This window comes from Mustela nigripes, chromosome 12, assembly GCF_022355385.1.
Source record: "Mustela nigripes isolate SB6536 chromosome 12, MUSNIG.SB6536, whole genome shotgun sequence".
Lineage (NCBI taxonomy): Eukaryota > Metazoa > Chordata > Mammalia > Carnivora > Mustelidae > Mustela > Mustela nigripes.
This window is the reverse complement of record NC_081568.1, coordinates 36,662,600-36,682,818: the sequence shown is the minus strand read 5'-3', so window position 1 is coordinate 36,682,818 and position 20,219 is coordinate 36,662,600. Positions and strand designations below refer to the sequence as shown.

Here is a 20,219-nt window from a genome sequence, read left to right as displayed (position 1 = left end):
TTTCATAACAAATTTATCACATGAGAAAAAATGTACCATAAATTATAGATACCTATCATTAGTAATGTATGGACTATCCAGTGTCAGACATATTAAATAGAGAGCACCTTAAAATAGCCTTAGTTACTGTGGCTGTAGTTGCACGTTTACTGTTTGCAGGCATATTAAATATCTCTGTTGCACTTCAAAATATCTTACTCTTGAGTATTTCTCATATCATTAGTAAGCAACTTGTAACCGCTATCTCCCTTAAACAGCATCACTAGGTAGGAGGCTCTTCTGTTTGGACAAGGGAAGCTGGGTTTCAATGGGTTAACTGGGATCATTGCTTCAGAGACTGTGCATATCCTTAGACTTCGCAGCCCTAGCAGAGGTTGGCTCTGTAATAAGTCTCACATTACATGCGGATTAGATTTGTAGAAATCCTGTAACTCAATAGGTACCTGCCTATTCTCTCCTGGCGTCAGCCTGCCTGCGCTGCTTTGCTCTGTAGACATACCTGGCATTCCACCCGTGCCTCTCACTTACTAAGTGAGCTGGAGCCTGCCTACCAAAACATTGGGGTATTGTTGTGAAGGAGAAAACTCCCTGACAGACAAGCAACGTGTGAAGTTGGGCTTGCAATGCCGGGTTACCTTCCTCTGAAGGCACACGCTACTCCTTCTGCCTTCCTTGTATCCCACAGTGAGGTTGGAGTACAGCTGTTTCCAGGTATCCGGAAAAAGAAGGCAGTCACACAACAAACCTGGCTGCCTTTCCCCCTTCTTGGCTCTTCCTTTCCCGCCCTCGCCTTCTTGACCACCAGGCTTGCGCACCCTGGTCCTGGCCGCACCCCTCCCAAACGTGTTACTTTGACAAACATGTTTACACCCAGAGGTAGGAAAACAAAACCAAGCACCAACCACAACAAAAAACAGACTTGGCACCAAAACCTAGAACACTCAGGGCACTGATTTCTGGGAGCTGTGCCAAACGCGATAAGCGCTGCGATTTTAACACATATCTCTAGTTCTCAGCGCAAATCAGTCATTAAATAATTAACATGTTACCTTGTTAAGAATCTTTAAAACTAAGGCAAGGTTTTCGTACAGGAAGCACATCAGATTGTTTAGCATCTTTTTCTAATTAAGCATTAATCCCTCCCAGGAAGAATGAGTCACTCAAGCAAGTGAACTTTTAAAGATAAGGGATTTCTCTTTTGTAAACTGCAATTAACAGCTTTTAACAGTCAGCGTTGCTCCGGTTTTCCCAGCAGTGGAAATGATTCTGATGACTTTTTTTCTTCTTGCTCGTTATGCAGCTAACCAAACTGATGAAGCGGAGATGTGGATGACAACCGGGGAGGGGAATCGAGTAGTCACCAACCCAAACCAAACCAAACCAAAACTTTGAATTACGTTGCAACCCAATATAGTAGCATCCTTCTCACAGGAGAAGTTTCCAGGGTGTCAAATAGCAGCATCCTCTTTGGGGACACAGCATGGCATTTGGCATGACAGCTTGGATGCAGTCCATTTGCTTTACCCAAGTGTAAAACTTAACCAAAACTGTGACAGTCAGACTGGGACTTGTGCCCTAATTATAAGCACACTTTTTAAGAAATTAATTTTTTTTTTAATTTTTAAAATTCATATATACTGTATTATTTGTTTCAGGGGTGCTGGTCTGTGATTCATCATCAGTCTTGCACAACTCACAGTACTCACCATAACACGTACTTTCTCCAGTGTCCATGGCCCAGCCACCCCATCCTTCCCACAACCCCCACCTAGCAACCTTCAATTTGTTTCCTGGGATTAAGAGTCCCTTATGGGTTTTCTCCTTTTCTGGTTTCATCTTGTTTCTTTTTTCCCTCCCTTCCCCTATGATCCTCTGTCTTGTTTCTCAAATTCCTCATATCAGTGAGATCATATGATAATTGTCTTTCTCTGATTGATTTATTTGGTTTAGCATAATACCCTCTAGCTCCATCCAAGTCATTGCAAATGGCAAGATTTGGGGGTTTTATGGCTGCATAGTATTCCACCGTATATATGTATATCACCTCTTCTTTATCCATTCATCTGTTGATGGACATCTAGGTTCTTTCCATAGCTTGACTATTATGGACATTGCTGCTAAACATTTGGATGCATGGGCCCATTTGGATCACTACATTTGTATCTTTAGGGTAACTAACCAGTAGTACAATTACTGGGTCACAGGGTAGCTCTATTTTCAACTTTTTGAGGAACCTCCATATTGTTTTCCAGAATGGCTGTACCAGCTTGCATTCCCACCAATAGTGTAGGAGGGTTCCCCTTTCTCCGCATCTTCGCCAGCATCTGTCATTTCCTGACTGGTTAATTTTAGCCATTCTGACTGGTGTGAAGTGGTATCTCACTGTGGTTTTGATTTGTATTTCCCTGATGCTGAGTGATGTGGAGCACTTTTTCATGTGTCTCTAGGCCATTTGGATGTCTTCTTTACAGAAATGTCTGTTCATGTCTTCTGCCCATTTCTTAATTGGGTTTTGTGTTCTTTTGGTATTGAGTTTGATAAGTTCTTTATAGATTTTGGATACTAGTCCTTTATCTGATATGTCATTTGCAAATATCTTCTCCCATTCTGTCAGTTGTCTTTTGGTTTTGTTGACTGTTTCCTTCCCTGTGCAAAAGCTTTTGATCTTGATGAAGTGCGAATAGTTCACTTTTACCCTTGCTTCCCTTGCCTTTGATGATGTTTCTAGGAAGAAGTTGCTGTAGCTGAGGTCAAAGAGGTTGCTGCCTGTATTCTACTCAAGGATTTTGATGGACTCCTGTCTCACATTGGGGTCTTTCATCCGTTTTGAGTCTATTTTTGTGTGTGGTATAAGGAAACGGTCCAATTTCATTCTTCTGCGTGTTGCTGTTCAATTTTCCCAACATCATTTGCTGAAGAGACTATCTTTTTTCCACTGAACATTCTTTCCTGCCTTGTTGAAGATTAGTTAACCAAAGTTGAGGGTCCATTTATGGGCTCTCTATTCTATTCCATTGATCTATGTGTCTGTTTTTGTGCCAGTATCATACTGTCTTGATCATTACAGCTTTGTAACAGAGCTGAAGTCTGAGCACACTTTTTTTAAATATAAAAATTCATTTTATAGCTGTATTTAGGGGAAGTTTTAAAGATATCCCCAGTCCTATAATTTTGTAGCATTTCAATAGTTATTTCTAATTTTTAGTAACAAAAGCAAAGGCTAAATCTTCATCCATATATGTAAATGCATGAATTGAGGATTTACCTTCTCTCCAATATACCTGGTAATTCTAGAGTGGTGGACTGCCATGTTCTTAGTGGATTCAAGCACTTTATTTGTTTGTTTTCTTGTTTATTGTTATAGGGGAAAACTGTAAGCTCTTTCTTTCCTAAAAGCTCTCAGCCTTCATCATTTTCAAAAAAGAGAAATATGAAAAACAAAGAAGGTGGTACAGGTCTTATGCCATTTAAAAAGAAAAGGCAATACTTATTTTTCATGCATATTGAATATTTTCTTATAAGTCTGTCTGGGTTCCCTCAAGGAGCAATTTCACCTGTGAACCAGCTTCATAAGGTTTTAGACCACTAAAGGATGTCAAAAGTAATCCAATCTAACCTCCTCACCTAATGAAAAATTAGGTTAAAACTGGCAAAGTGACTTATTCAAGGTCGTATGCTAATTCATGGTGAACCCAGAAATAGAACCCAATTCAGGAAGTTCTTCATATTGACATCATGATGTCTGCCTTCCAACTGTGGGAAAGCATCACTTCTTGAGTTAATTCTGAAGAATAATTCTCAGCAACATTCCTCCTGCTTCTAACCTCTACTAAAGAACTGTACGGTGTAATTCAAGGAGAAAGAGGGAATGCTGGTACACTGAAAATGACTACTGCTTAGATAGACTGAAAAGAAACAGACTGATAAATCAGCAAACTCCATCTTAAAAAGCAAAGCATGGGTGGATTCCAGGTTGACTTTGTCACTGGTGAATGGAGCAGGAATCTCTTTTCTATTTAATCCTCATAATCACAGCATCTAAGTGAATGCTTTTAGGATACTTTGAAAGTAGAAAATGTTGTTGCATGTTCTGAAAATTTACTTATATATTGGAGACCAACTTTTGTTCCTGATAACTTTATAACTTATTACAGGGATAGGATAAACATAATAAAGCACAAAAAAATCTAACTTACACCTAAAGTGTAAATGAAAATGATGATGTTAGAATTAATCTAATGACATTTAGTATTGCATACATAAAGCTGATGGTTTGCATATTTACATAATTGGTTACACACATTGTGTTAATCAAACTTTTATTTTTTTCTGCATTTAAATTGTTGCTAAAAAGTCACACTGGGAAACCATAAATTTTAACAGACATGCACAATACACATACACACCTACACACATACACATCTACACACCTACATTTATGTACACAAAACCTTTAGTATAGTCAAAAAACAACTATATTGGCTGTTCTCATCTATTCAGAGTATATATTCAGAACCTAGTCTTCCAATAGCTGATCTGTGGGGAATCCAAAAAAGTATGTAATACATCCACCTTTCTCTGGACACTTACCGTCTATCTTGAGGTGGTGGAAAACATAATTAAAAATCCAGTGACATTCTAAAGATGATGTTTGAGGGGCACCTGGTTAGCTTACTCAGTTAAGCATCTTCCTTTGTCTTAGGTTATGATCTCAGGGCCTGGGATCAAGTCCCGCGGCCCGCTCCTTCCCTGGAGTCTCATACCCACTCCCTGCTCCTCAGGGAGCCAGCTTCTCCTTCTCCCTCTGCCACTCCCCCCGATTGAGCACTCGCTCATTTGCACATGTGCTCTCTCTCTCAAATAAACAAGTAAAAACTTTTTAAAAAATGATATTTGATAGAATGCCAAAACAAGAGTTTCAAAGGATGCCCCATTAGGCATTTAGAAAAGGAAAGACAATCAGAGTTGTTTTAATTGGAGAAATCCTTGCTAAGAAATTGAGAATTAGGTTGGGCCTTGAAGACTGTGTCAAACAGATCTTAGCTTTACCTTTTTGTTCAGGAGTTTGAGGACAGCATAAATATTGAGGAAATTAAAGATAAGTCTCTGTAAATTCACACCCAGTTTTAAATTCACGGTATTGTGTTAACTCTTTAATTGGTAATTCATAAATTTCCTAGTTCTTCAAATCCTCCCAAGTGCAATTTAAGCCTCAAGTTCTTCAAAACTTCCTTCAGAACAATTTCAGTTAATAGTGTTTGTTTCCTTCCATAAGCACTTCTAGTACTTAATGCATACACAAGTTTTTACGCAGGGGTGTACCAGAAAGATTCTGAAAAGCAAGTTCATCAGGATCTCAACTCGGTTTTTCCCCAAGTATCTCATAAAATCTCTGGACCCAAGACAGAGAAATGCAGAGAGGGCAATAGTACAGATAATGGATCCATGGCGGAATGATCCGTGGGACGAACGTTAACCACAATGCTACTTGAAGTGCATGTTTAGTTTAAATACCAATCATGTATTTAGCTTATTCCATACCAGATTTCAAATAAGAACTAATTTCAGTGTATCCTTCATCACAGAGAATCTTAACATCTGTATATTCAAAGGGGTCCAGCACCAAAACTTCAAGTTTCTGAAGCTTGCACAAGCATTTATGGCAACCATCTCTCCCCTCCACAAATCAAACAGAAACTCTCAAGTGTATTTATTGCCATCACTGCCCACCTTTAGGGACTGTACATCTACTTTAACACTATTAACAGTATTCAAAATATTTCACATTATCTTTCAGGTTGGACTTTAGAGTAATTTATCTACCGAGATAGAATCTTTGTTCTCCATGGGTAGACCCGATTTTTGGAAAATAGCCTAAGGTTTGAAGAAAGCTGTCTAACGTAGAGACGTGGGTCTTCCTATATAGTAACAGAATTTAATTTTTGGTGTTCCTCCTGAGGTTCTATGAAAACAACTCAAATAAGAGCACTGTTTAGAGTAACGGTAGCACAATCTCACTAGGTTCCACAATGACTGCTTTAGAGGCGACACTGAGCTGCAGTTAAGAGCCTTTACATCAAAGCTAGATGTACCTGTGTTGCTTGAGCATCAGTTTCCTCATCCCTAAATGAGGATAATCATTCCTTCCTCAGACAGTTAGTTATTTTTAATTATATTATCAAAAATGACATAGATGGGTTAAGTTTTGAAATGTCTGTTGTGCTATAAACTCACTTTATATTTCTTGTCCAGCTCATCTACTTCTAATGTGTGATAATCAAACTGTTAATCTAGTTTAACGGATCACTTAAGCCTCAAAATGTTTCTCCAGGGTCTTAATTTTGTGGCCAACTTGTTATTAGAGAATCATATTAGCCTGAAAAGTCATAGTTAACGAGGTGCCAGGTGATATTTCCTTTGAAATATTAATCATGGTAAATTACAGATGTTAACAAAGAGTCTTCTATGATTCCCAGGTTAGGAGAGGGAGAAAAGATGAAACAGTAAACACACACAATTGATTAATTTTTTTTCTGGGAGAAAATAATAATCTCACACAGATACAATAACTGCTCTGGGCTCTGTCTGACCTGTTCTAAGAAGACAGGTGGTGGATGCATGTTTTAGAAAAAAAGGTAAATGTGTTACATGGTCAGTCACTCAATCATTAATCTTTACAGAGGACCTACTTTTTCATGTGTGAATGGATCACAACCCAAATTAAATATTCATCACTGGGGAGACTGAAAGGGACTAATGATAATGGTTTTTTTTTTTTTTTTTTAAATTTCTGGACTAAAACATGTAATTCTGTGGTTCACCTGGTACTTGAAACAGACATCATTTCAGAAATTGAATACTCTATTATAGGTTTAATTTCACTTGTAATAATCATTACATTTTATGTTTCTAATGTGTTCCTACACTTTTTAATTTTGAAAATTTATTAAATTTTTCATCATTAAAACAATATCACATTATAGAAAATCTAGAAAAGGCATTCATAATTCTACCACTCTAAAGTGATAGTGTTATAATACTGGTATTTTACATGTCTGGTTTCCATTCATATAAATATGTTATTTCACTAAATTCTAATCAAGTATAAATATACTTTTATAACCTCCTTTCTTCACTAATCTTGATTAAAAACTATATTTTTTCCAAACAAATCATTGTAATGCCTTTTCTATTAAATGTGTTCATCATTTAAAATGATCTCTAGCAAATTTGTAGGGTTAGCAAATATCATGTTCACACAGCACAAGATGTGCAGGCTAACAAACATGTAGCCCCACAAGAGGCAGTCAGGGATTCATTTCCAGAGAAAGAATACTGGACTGTGTGGCCTGAAAATGAATCCTGGCTTGGCTTGTGTTTAAACTCTTTAACCTTCCATGTTCTCTTTTGTAAATGGGGAAATACCACCTAATAGAGTTATTCTGGGAATTAGATAAAATAATAATTATTAAAGCATTTAGTACAACATCTCAAATGGAGCAAACTCTCATTAAAATGAACAGATAGCAGTCAGGTTCCCCATTGTCCATTTCAATGTTCTTCCCTAATATTATGCTGAGGACCTAGAAGTCAACACACAATGAATATATGCCTTAATCTCCATAGCTTCTATACATCATTTACTGGACTGTGGATTATCAGTCAATATTTCATGATGACTTTATAATTCATATTCTTTCTGAAATATTTCAGCACGTTTTAATGTGCAGGATTGCATTTTTCCCCCCAACAACAAACAAGATTGACAAAGAAATGTAAGAGAACTACTCAATGAAATCTCAATACAAAATGTTCACATTTGAAATGCTAAGATCTCCAAAATGCTGAGCCCCATCATTTGCACATATCCAAGTAGATTCGAAATACATAATTTGCTTCTCACCCCTTAAGAAGTCCAAGTTAACATCCATGTGTCTTCCATTTCTTCCACCCTGCATCACACATAGTCATAAATGCTGGCATAAAATAATACCATCAGCTTAGCATTTTAATTTCTAAGGTGAGATGGGCTTTTTGATGCTCTTCGTTATTTCAGTTTGTCTGTACATGAAATAGAGAGTCGAATTTGTAAAATAGAGTGAGATTATGATGCATTAATCTTATTCCAAATGTTAATTTATGGGTTTCATAAGATCTACTTTGCTTTAGAGCTCAGAAAATGTTTTTTTCTCAGTAGCTCGATGGCTCAATTTCCATGGAAGTGCCACTCCAAGAAAATTGACTAGTTATCAGAATGAAAATTTTTGTTCTATGGTGTCTGAGTATCTAGTAATAAATTTCATCCTGCCCCATTCGGAGCATTATAATTTAAACACACACACACACAGAGAAAACTATTGTGAAATAAAAACAAAAATCTCAATATTAGCATCCCAAACCTTTCTTTCATAAAAGAATATATCTTTGTTTTCAACCTAGGACTTTGTATGTACATTACAAATGCAAATGTGAAAATAAATTCCAGCACATTGATTAAATTAATATCTTCTAAGGACAAATTGTAATGAAAGGTGCTCTGGATTGGAAATCTAGTGTTGGGAACATGAGTTAGCCCCTATCACCACTCTGTTGCAAAATTAGGGCTGAGTGCAAAATTACCTGGCCCACAGCTGGGATTATCAACTCATCCTGGTTTAATGAGACAGTCCTAATTTTGAAACCCAGTCCTGCATCTGAGGAACCCCTGCAGTCCTGGGGAATTGGGAGCAGGCAGTGACCCAGTAAAGGAAGGGAACATGGAGAAAGTCCTGTGCCTTAGCTTGGGAAGGGGAGAGGAAGTGGTCTGACTTAAACAGTAATGGACTGAAATCCTGGAAATATTAACATCATTTTAGACTTCTAGAAGATTCTTGAGCTACCCCAAAGAGGAAGGATTACTTACAAATGTTGCCAACTAAAGGCCGTGTGACATCTATAATTCTGGGGTTGAACTTTCTTAAATCCAGTCCAGTTAGAACCACTCCAGAGATGTTAACTAGCTAAAAGATACATACCTTACAGCACAGACCTTTCTACCTTTAGGATTACATGGTTCTACATCCCCTTCTATGCCTCACCTGCTTGCTTTGCCCCTTCTGTTTTTACTAAACCTGACCTTGGTCCATTTCTGTCTTTGATCTTCTCCCTTTCGCCCATCAGACAGCCTATGGTGAATTTCCCCTACTTGCATTCCAACTGACCTGACCACCTTTTAACTACTTTTCCACACTTGAACATTCTGTGTCAATATCTGGTTTCTGGATAAAGCCTGTATCGTGGCTCCTAATTGCAATATCTGACATTTGCTTTTAGGATTCCCAAATGGAGGATGGAGGCTCTGGCTTCATTCATATTTTTCAAGAGCAAACACATTATTGAAAAGGGGGTCACACAATCATTTTCCTTCTTGCATCATCTTTTCTTCAGAGGCTAAATTACTTTAAATGGCTTTGATAATATGTCTTCATTAGCTTTTGCTTTCCTAGTGTGGAAAAATTCTTCCTCATATTATGCATAATGTCATGTATTAATCCAATTCAAAAATGCTTTGGCTGTTTTAGTTATTCTTTGTGGCCTTGATGAACCTATGAATTTATAAGATAGGAGGACAGGAAGAGTCATCTTTTTAAAATCTTAATTCATTTCTTAGACCACTTTTATTTTATAAACATTTCTTTGTGCCTATTCTGTGCTAGACTTTCAAGGATACAAAGAGCCTCTGAAAAGATTGGAGAAAACAAGGTGAGCTTTAGTCATTCCAAGTTCATGGTATAGAGCCTGTCACATAGTAGGTACTGAAGTACATGACCAAGGATATGTGAGACAGCTACTTGAAAAAATAGTATGCTGTTTTTGTGATGTTTGTGTTGTTTTCAGCTTTTTTGGCTTTGTAACTTGTGATTTCTTTCACACTCTAATTACATATTCATTCTTGTAACTGATTTTGAACCACTAAATTATTTTTCTGTTTTTTCAGTAGTGTCGTCCCAATGGTACATGCTTCAGAAACCCAAACATTTAATTTGCCTGTGCTCATTTAGAAAAACAATTAGCAAGTACTACTTAGTTCAAACTTCAAGAGTTTCTGTTCTAAAAACAAAACAAAACAAAAACATGAAAAAGCAACAACAAGCAAACAAAGAAAAAACTATTGGGATATCCTTTAGTTTCTGCAACAGAAACTGCTAGCTATAAAAATAATATGATTTCTAAGACATTAAAATATACTTGGACATCAGCAATTATAAGGACTCAACATACTTTCATGGCATACAAAATAGATACTTGTGTGGATTGAAAAGAAAATCCTTGTTAGCTTCTCGAGTATTTCTGACTAACTCTTGGTATGGCCATTACTTGGGAATGAGCTTTCTTGTGGTCATGAAAAATTTTTACAGTTTCACCCATTCTTCCAGTAGTGGTTTAAAGAGATTGGTGAAACCAAATGGAAAAGAAGATAAAAGAGAGTGGTTTTAGCTTGTTCCCAACACTACAAGTTTATGAAGTTATAAACCATGTGCTTTATGCATACTTCCTATAATCTCTTACTTAACGCTTTGTGAGAGGTTTAATATAGCAAAATTAGACATGCTGCCACAGTCCATCTGACAGCTACCTGGTTTCCATGAACTAATACCATTGGCTTCTTGCCCAACACAAACAAATACACTTGAAAAGAAGTCCAACAAACCCATCGAGTGAAATCAGGGAACATGAAAATAAGAAGTAGATTTCAACATGTAAACACTACATGCTTCTGAAAAATGTGTAGACGTTACATTACTCAGCACTGGCTCAGAAGGAGAGGAAGATGACTGTGTACTTATTACAGGTAGTTAAAGACTACCCAGCATAAGGTAAATCACTTAAAATAATCTCAGATTTCAAATAACATTGCATCACCTTTCTTTTCTACCATATCCAGTTAGAATGCCCCAAATAAATTCAGATGAAATAGTTTCATAATAAACCAACTGCTTTCTATATATGTAAACTTGGAAAGATGCATATGGAAAAAATCTGTGAAGTAATTTTTCTTTTTGCTTGCATCAAAATAGTTTAATCATTTTGAAGATTAGAGCAGACAATTCATGGGCCATAATTACTCAAAAAGACAAAGAGTAGATTTAAAACCATTGCTTACTTTTTGCCTCATGATGTTAGTGATAATAGTATCTATAAAATATTGATAATGGCAAATACCTACATAGCATCACCACCTTAGAATCAGGTAGAGAAAAGTGAATGTCGAATAAAGAATATTAAAAAAAAAAAGTCAAATTCTTGACAACTTATCTATTTATATCACTGCTCAAAAATCCTGCTGCCATATCTTATCAGACAAGGTAATGGAGAAAAGGGAAAAATGGAGACAACCTTATAAGAATCCAGCGTTCAGAAGGTCATGATTCTCATTAGTACTTTTTTTTTTCTTTTTCTATGCCCTTTCATTTTGGATTTATTTATGTCATCATATACTGAGTCATATTCTCAATTCATAGGATGTATCTGTTCTGTATTTGTGTTTTCAAAATTAGCTTTGAATGTGTTCTTGTTGTCATTCTCAGTGCTACTTTGCCTTCAAAAAAACAATTCTGAGCCACTGATTCATCTTAGTGAACTGGGAAAATATATTTCATAATAAAGACAAAAAGAGCAAATTTAATAAAATCTATATAACGTAAAAAATATTTAATGATCATTTTAGTGATTATTATCCATTTAGTTACATGTTAGCCAAAGAGAATGTATCTGGACATTTTTGAGACAGAAACATAATATTTAGAAACATAATAATTATTAAGAATGTATCAGAAATGGGAAATCACAATAAAATATGTTGCACAAACTGGAAAATTTAAAAGTCTGACAAGAGCAAGTGTTGCTGAGATTATGGAAAAAATGGGAAATATCATATGCTTGGTAGAAAAGTAAACTGGTATAATCTCTTTGGAAAGTAATTGTAAGTTTCTAGAAAAGTTATAATGTGCATGATATTTTTAATCTAGCAATTCTACTGTACTTATACTCATTCTTAATTATTATTTATGTGCACAAGAAGACATGTTTCAGGATGTTTATTGTCATTGGTTGTCATTGCAGAAAAAAAATGGACATAACCCATTCATTGTGAGAGGATGAAGTAATCTAAAACCTAGTGAAAAAAGAAACAGAACAATTTATATGCCAGATTTTTGAAGTTATCAGGAATGGCTTTAAAATAGCTATGACTAGGGTGCCTGGGTGGCTCAGTGGGTTGGGCCGCTGCCTTTGGCTCAGGTCATGATCCCAGTGTCCTGGGATCGAGTTCCACATCCGGCTCCTTGCTTAGCGGGGAGCCTGCTTCTCTCTGCCTCTCCCTGCCACTTCGCCTGCTTGTGCACTCTCTCTCTCTCTCTCTCTCTCTGACAGATATAAAGACATATTCTACCAGATCCTCCAGATGATAATGGGCAAAATAAATAAAATCTTAAAAAATAAGTAAAATAAATAAAATCTTAAAAATAAATAAATCAAATAAAATAAAATAACTCTGACTAACATGTTTAAAAGAATAGGTGCCAAAAAAGAAAATCTTAAAAAAGCATTAAAAAATCCTAGATATTTGAGAAAACAATATCCAAAATGAACTACTAAATAGACAGGGATAAAAGATTAGATAGAGCAGAAGAGAGGCTTAGTAAACAGAAAGATCAGGTAAAATTATACAGAATGAAGCTAGAGAGGAAAATAGTGAAAATTTACAAAAGAGTATAAAAGATATGTGAGACCAGGGACACCTGGGTGGCTCAGTTGGTTAAACAGCTGCTTTTGGCTCAGGTCGTGATCCCAGTGTCCTGGGATCGAGTCCCACATCAGGCTCCTTGCTCAGCAGGGAGCCTGCTTCTCCCTCTGTCTCTGCCTGCCATTCTGTCTGCCTATGCTCACTCTCTCTCTGTGACAAATAAATAAAATCTTAAAAAAAAAAATATATGTGAGACCAGATGAAAAATTCAAATGTACACGTAATTGGAGACCCAGAACAAGGGGGAAAAAATGAAGTTAACGAGGCAGAACTCTCCAGGATATACAAAATCATGAAATCACATATTCAAGAAACTCTTTCCAGTCAAAGACAGGAAATAGAAATCTAACACTAGAGTTAGGTACATATAGCAATCTGCTAGACGTTAAAATCTAAGAGAAATATTAAAGGCAGAGAGAGACAGACACACACACACATATCACACTACTTTCACACTACTTTCCAATGATCAAAAGATTGACAACTGGCATCTCATCAGAAATGGTGGAAGCCAGAAAATAATGAAATGATATTCCAAGTTCATGAAAGAAAACATAAATCAAAACAAAACAAAAAACCCCTGCCTACTAGGACTTTAAGTTCAGTGAAAATATCTCAAAATTCAAGTGAAATAAAGATACTTGAGGGGAGAAAAATAGCTGAAGTCATTCATTACCAGACTGAAAACAAATACTAAGGGGAGTTCTTCAGATAGAAGGAAAATAATCAAAGATTGTGTCTTAGATGTTCAGAAAATACAATGAAGAGCATTAAAAAGAATACACATATATTCATCTTTTTAAGGTAGATAAAATAATAACCAAAATTGACATCCCAGACGATAAAGCAAATCACAACAGGTACTGAAGGGTTAAAAACCCTGTAATGAACATTCTCTGACTACAGAAGAGTTAAACTAGAAATAATAATCTAAAGATAACTCATAAAATGCTCAAATATTTAGATTAGAACTTAAGCAATACAATTATGAGTTACCTGTACAACAAAGGAGAAAACTCAATCAACTTTATAAAATATTTTCGACTCAATGATAATGAAAATATCACATATAGAATTGTAGGGCATGCAGATAAAATTGGACTTAGACACACATACAAATTACTAATATCAGGAAAGGAAAAATGGACATCTTACAGATCCTCCAAATGATAATAGGCAAAAGAAAGAGTTTAGGCAAATAACCTTAAAAATGTAAAGGAAATGAAAAAAATTCTAGAAAAAAAATAACACCTTACCCTAGGTAACAACAACAACAAAAATAAGTAGACAATCCAAATAATACAGTATTTATCAGAGACACTCATAATTTATCATAGAGAAATCTCACCTAGAATTCCCAGGGGAATTCTTGCAAATATGTACTGAAGATATAAAACTAATCTAACCACTTTTTCCAGAGAATATATGAGAATAACAAAACACAAACAAAACTTTTCCAGCTAAGAAAATTTTAAAAAATTTATATAGTGTAATTTACAAAGAAGAATTAACAACCTAAAATTCCTATAGACCCATTTGCATTATGAAAGGGCAGTGATGATATTATGTATACGGGTACAATGACCCAATATGAATCTGAAGGTAATGGAAAACGGACACATAGTTAACATTATATACACAAATACTCTGAATGTGTTTCCATGTTTTCCCATAACTATTTAAACATTTAAATATAAGCTCATAAAATATGTATGTATATTCAAGCATTGAGAAAATGTAATTAAATGTAGCCAACTACTTGGTTACTCTGGTGAGAGTTTTATTAATTGGTTGTATACACTATACTCCATTATTTCTTCCATACTGTTTACTGTTCAACTGTAAGTTCATATTGGTTCTTCATGTTTGCCAGCCTATCACGGTCACTGTGCTCTCCATGAGAGGAGTCAGTTGGTTCAGTGTTTCTGACTGTTCACCCCCTTTTCTGTTATGCTGACTTTATAATTTTTTAAAAGATTTTATTTATTTATTTGACAGACAGAAATCATAAGAGGCAGAGAGGCAGGCAGAGAGAGAGGAGGAAGCAGGCTCCCCGCTGAGCAGAGAGCCTGATGTGGGGCTCGATCCCAGGATCCTGGGATCATGATCTGAGCCCAAGGCAGAGGCTTTAACCCACTGAGCCACCCAGGAGCCTCTGTAATTTATTTTTAATCACAAAACTTTATACAATCATTGTAAAAATACAGAGGTACATAAAATAAGAAGTGAGGTTTCCTCTCTCTGTATGCCCTAAATCTCTCAGAGATAATAATACCTTTCAACCCGTATTATTTTATTAGGAACATTTTTAACAAAAGATAACCCTTAATATGAAAGTAAGTGCAAAATGTTAAGATACCAAGGGAAACTTAAAACTGTTAAATAACCAGTTTTGTTAGTATGTGAACATGAAGGAAATAATATTTCTGAAATTCAGACCTGACGCTTTTCTGTGTCCATGACTAACCAAGAATAAGAATTGGGAATAAGGACAATTTCAATCTTATTGTTCTATTCCTTTGCTAACAGAAAGTCAAAAGTAGTGGTCTCAAGATTATATTCACTTAGCTTGCCAAATTCTGCATTTGAGAAAAAGTTAAAAATTGCCGTGCAGGTTCATAGATCTTTATTAAAACGTTTCCAGCGTCCAAGCTCTTCATATTTTCCTCTAACAGCATTTTCCTATCCGTATCCTCTAAATTTCAGTGTAATTTCGATGCCTATTGGGGATTGCCTGAGACAACTACCCTCTAAATCTTAAACTTAGTGTTTTTCTTTCCTTTCCACTCCTCCCCTCTCCTTTCCTTTCTCTCTTTTCCATGAACACTTTAGGCAAAGATTTTGCCTTATTATTCATTTTTTTAAAAATATTTATTATTTATTTGAGAGAGAAAGAGTGTAGGAGCTGGGGCAGGGACAGAGGGAAGGGGAGTAGAGTCCCCACTGAATGCAGAGTCCAAGATGGAACTTGTTCTCACAACCCAGGATCATGATCTGGAAATCAAGAGTCATTTTGATGCCTGAGCCACCCAAGTACCCCCCCCCCTTATTATTCATTTTTAATCCCCTAGGATTATGTCTTATACTTGGTAAGGGTTAGATGAATAAATCCAGTCCTTATAAAACAGAAAGATAGAGGGGTGCCTGGGTGGCTCAGGGGGTTAAAGCCTCTGCCTTTGGCTCAGGTCATGATCTCGGGATCCAGGGATCGAGCCCCACATCAGACTCTCTGCTCAGCGGGGAGCCTGCTTCCTCCCTCTCTCTCTGTCTGCCTCTCTGCCTTCTCGTGATGTCTGTCTGTCAAATAGATCAATAAAATCTTAAAAAAAAAAGAAAAAGAAAGAAAAATAGAAGGGATAGATATTCAGATTTATTTATGTATATTTTTCCATATATGTACATAAACATATATACTTTACATATATACATATATTCACATACACACACATCTCTCTATCTCTATATCTACATATATATATATATATATATATATATATATTTTTTTTTTTTTTTTAAAGGGAGAGGGGTGGGAGGGAGGGGCAGAGGGAAAGAGAATCTTAAACAGGCTCCATGTCCAGTGTGGAGCCCAACACCAAGCTTGATCTCACAATCCTGAGATCATGACCTGAGTCAAAAATCAAGAAGCGCACACTTAACTGACTGAGCCTCCCAGAGACCCCTATAAATAATCTTGAGCTAAATGTAAGAGTAAGATGATTAAATCACTATTTTCCAGAATGCTAAGTAGATGTTCATGCACTCAGTTGTTCCTTTCTAAACATACACAGACTTAACATGTATAAAAGATTTACCAAAGAACAAATCAGGCCAGAAAAGAGATTTGGATGGATTTAAGCTAAATAACAATTATTAAATGTAACAAACTATGTTGCACCTGCAGTATGCCTTGAACATGCCAGAATTCTTGTACATATTACGAGCAGTATTTTCAGATTAATTTTCAGTTTAAGCTCAATTTTCAATTTGCAGTACTAATAAACAAATCATGTCAGAGCAGAGCAGTGTGACTATTTACATGGGACCTTCACACCAGACCTCTTGCTTCTTGCTTTTCTCAATCTCATTTTGGATTTCATATCTATCTATCTATCTACCTATCTATTGATCTATCATCTATCCATATTTATTTTACCATCCAAATTTGGAAAGAAGATATGTATTTGCAAGTGGCTTTAATAAAATTATTAGTTTGCTTAGAAGATGAATGTATATTATTAACCTCCAGTGTCCTAAGTCTTAGAGAAAATGTGCTACACAATTTCCATATTTTATATTTATTAATAACAGCAAATGGACTCCAAAGCAATTCTATAAAAGTGTGAGGTGATGCATTAGTAATTGGTGTGTCTTTTTGATATAGTCTCAACTGGCTGAAAAGGTAAATGGTTAGTCAATTACCCCAAAAGTAAATTCTGAATTTTTTTAATACTAAACTTATTTTTATTTTCATTCAGGGTCAATTGATTGTAAATCTTTAGGAATATAACAGATCATCTCCTAAGTGTAGAGAACAAATTATAGTTAGTTCATTAATTTTCATTCAAGTTATTAAGAAAATGCTTTAGTAGAATTTCAATAAGTTCAAATGGCAGTGAGGGAAGAATATAAACCAAGGCAAGAAAATACTGAATATTTAAGTGTAGTCTGTGGTCCAGTTTGGCTCCAAGTACTGGATATATCATAAAGGGCCTTGCATACAATTGATAAGAGATTGTCTTCATTTCTTAAACAATTTAAAACCACAGAAGGTCTTTCTAGAGGATTTACCTATGTAGAGACATTATTTTAGAAAATTAATCTGCAAATAGAATCAAGATCATTGGCATTAGAAAAATGGGAAAAAGAGATCTATAAGAGATCATTATAATGCAACTTAATGCATTTTATTAATTCTATTGGATTTCTGCCCAATTGAATTTTTGACTAGCCAGGGTAATATGCTTCTCTTTAAAACAGTTATATTTCAGATTCATATAAAACTTACCTTCACTTAACCTTTTTTTTAGGGAGGGGAGAAGGAGAGGAAGACAGAGAGAATCTTCTCCTTTTAAAGATTTTATTTATTTAAAATTTGTTTGAGGGAGAGAGGGAGAGAGCTTGTGAGAGGGGGAGTGGCAAAGAGAGAGGGACAAGCAGACTCTGCCCTGAGCTCTGCCGCTTGAGGTGGAGCTCAGTCTCACTACCTTGAGATCACGATGTGAGGTGAAACCAAAAGTCAGTCACTTACCTGACTGAGTGACCCAGGCACCCCTGCGTCTCTTCATTATCTCATTAAAACCTTATAAGAGATTTTGCTGATGAAGAAACAGAAGTAGAAAATGTAACTTGTTCAAGATCACGCAGACAATAAGCTATGAATGCTTAGAGCAGAAGAAAGGATGAAGGAAATCAGCATTTCCCAGGAAAATGGTCTCAGGAAATGCACTTGCATAGAGAAGACTGCAAATAAAGAGGCCACTGCTATGATTTACTACTAGCAGACTTGAATTAACACGTACTTGCTGATCTGGTTAGAATACGAAGTTAGATTTTCCAATTCTCTTGTTAGTAAAGAACTGGAACAATAAATTCCACACAGTGCAACCGTTTTATTTTCTAGGTGTTTGTTCTTGCTGCGGTATACATTTATCCGTGTGCTTCTTTTGTAGTGAGCAAAAAGGGATACTATAAAGGACCAATTATCTAAGTTGCTGACTTACAGAAGTTTATTGCTTATTTCAAGTGCCCTTTAATCTAGAATCATATAGTGATGTCTTCATCCCTTGTATAACAGGCAGGATTGCGCATGTACTATTTATCTTTAACATAGGAAGTTCCTAGAGTCATACTTCCCTTAGAGTCACATTTTAAAAATGATTTCCATAAATATAAAAATGAAATCCAGGTGAAATATTAGGAAGCTGGATATTCCAGCCATGCTGGGAAGTTTTGTGTTACACCACTGGAAGTCAGTATTGGTCAATTAAAGTTCCACATTTAAAAACAGAAGAATGGATGCTGAATTAATAACCCTTCCAAATCAAGCAGGTAGAGCTCAAACACTTTGCCCTTTATTGTGTAGGTGAGGTTTTTTCACCAAGGCTTATTAGAAGTTTTGATGAACTAAACCTACACATTTTTCTTACTTTGGGTTAAATCACACTTCTACTTTGCTTTCAACGAGCATGCTTATTTATAAATCAGAACTAATCCAGGGAAAATGATGACATAAATAAATGTTGGTGGGAGGGAGCTAATTGGGTATGCCATAAGTAGAGGAAATGGTACTCTGAAAGTTATAGCACTTAGGAATATGAAAGATGGAGTCAGTGCAATATTTATATTTCAGTCCTTTTCCTCCTTAAATCACATTTCTTGTGCAAGAGTGCTTATTGGCCAAAGGAAAGTTTAGTGAATCGGGCCTTAAATTACTGCACTCAGTAATTGTTGACATATGTGTACTTTACAGCGCTAATTTATTTCACCATGAACCCAGTGTTTACGAACACACAAAAGCAGATTTATAGTATATGAGATTAAGAACATGTTTATTCTTTATTTTAGATTTTTAGGTTAGATAGATTTAAAAATGTAAAATGCATCTGAGAGTGATGTGAACCTGCCCAATGTGAAACATGATAAACTGTAAATTGTTACTTCTTGAGTAATCAGGAAAGAAAATAATCTCATTTAAAAGACATTATAACATATGTTTGAAATGCTAAGATAATTTGAAGATCTTAGATCTAAGGTCATGTTAACAGATAAGATCTTGAGGGATCACAGGATTAAGTTATGTTTTTAGTAATGAGGCTATCTAACATTTACTGAGCCTTGTTCTTGGCCTGGCACTGGTCTAAGCCCTTCACATCAGTTATCTCATCAGTCATCATAACAACCATCTGAACTGGGCACCCTTAATATTCCCATAGAATGGAGGAAGAATTCCAAGTCAGAAAAGTTAAAGGACTTCCCTAATGTCGCTGTTGATAAGTAGCTAATCCAGGATTCAAGCCCAGGGATTCCGTCTCCAGAGCCCAACGGTGGCCACCACCATCCAGGGTTAGAATAAAGTTTGCTCATTCCAATGAGTATATAGAAAGCCCTGGCTTCTTACTCAGTTGGTATTTCTGAGAAAACAGTAACGTATTTCAACCTCCATAAATACAGATGGAGAAAGGGTAAAATGGAAGTTAATTAGATTGCAACTCACATGTGCAAAGATCGCTGGAAAAAATGTATTAAACTTGTTGCAAGACCTGTTCCTTTGGTTTTATGCTTTTCCTTCTCACCTTTCTTCACCCTTTGTTTTCCTATCAGTCTAAAAAAATGAATGAACCAAATAATGAGAATTTAATGAAAGTTTACTGTGTATGCTCGTCTCTATGTGTGTATATGTTGGTCTTTATATGCGAGTCTGTATATTGCATATATT

General features: G+C 35.8%; 1 pseudogene; it reads right to left on the bottom strand.

Annotated features, from left to right (window-relative positions):
* The window catches only part of LOC132027506 (acireductone dioxygenase-like), a 48,186-nt pseudogene extending 47,689 nt beyond the window's left edge, over window positions 1-497 (bottom strand).
* Window positions 498-20,219: the final 19,722 nt, after the last annotated feature.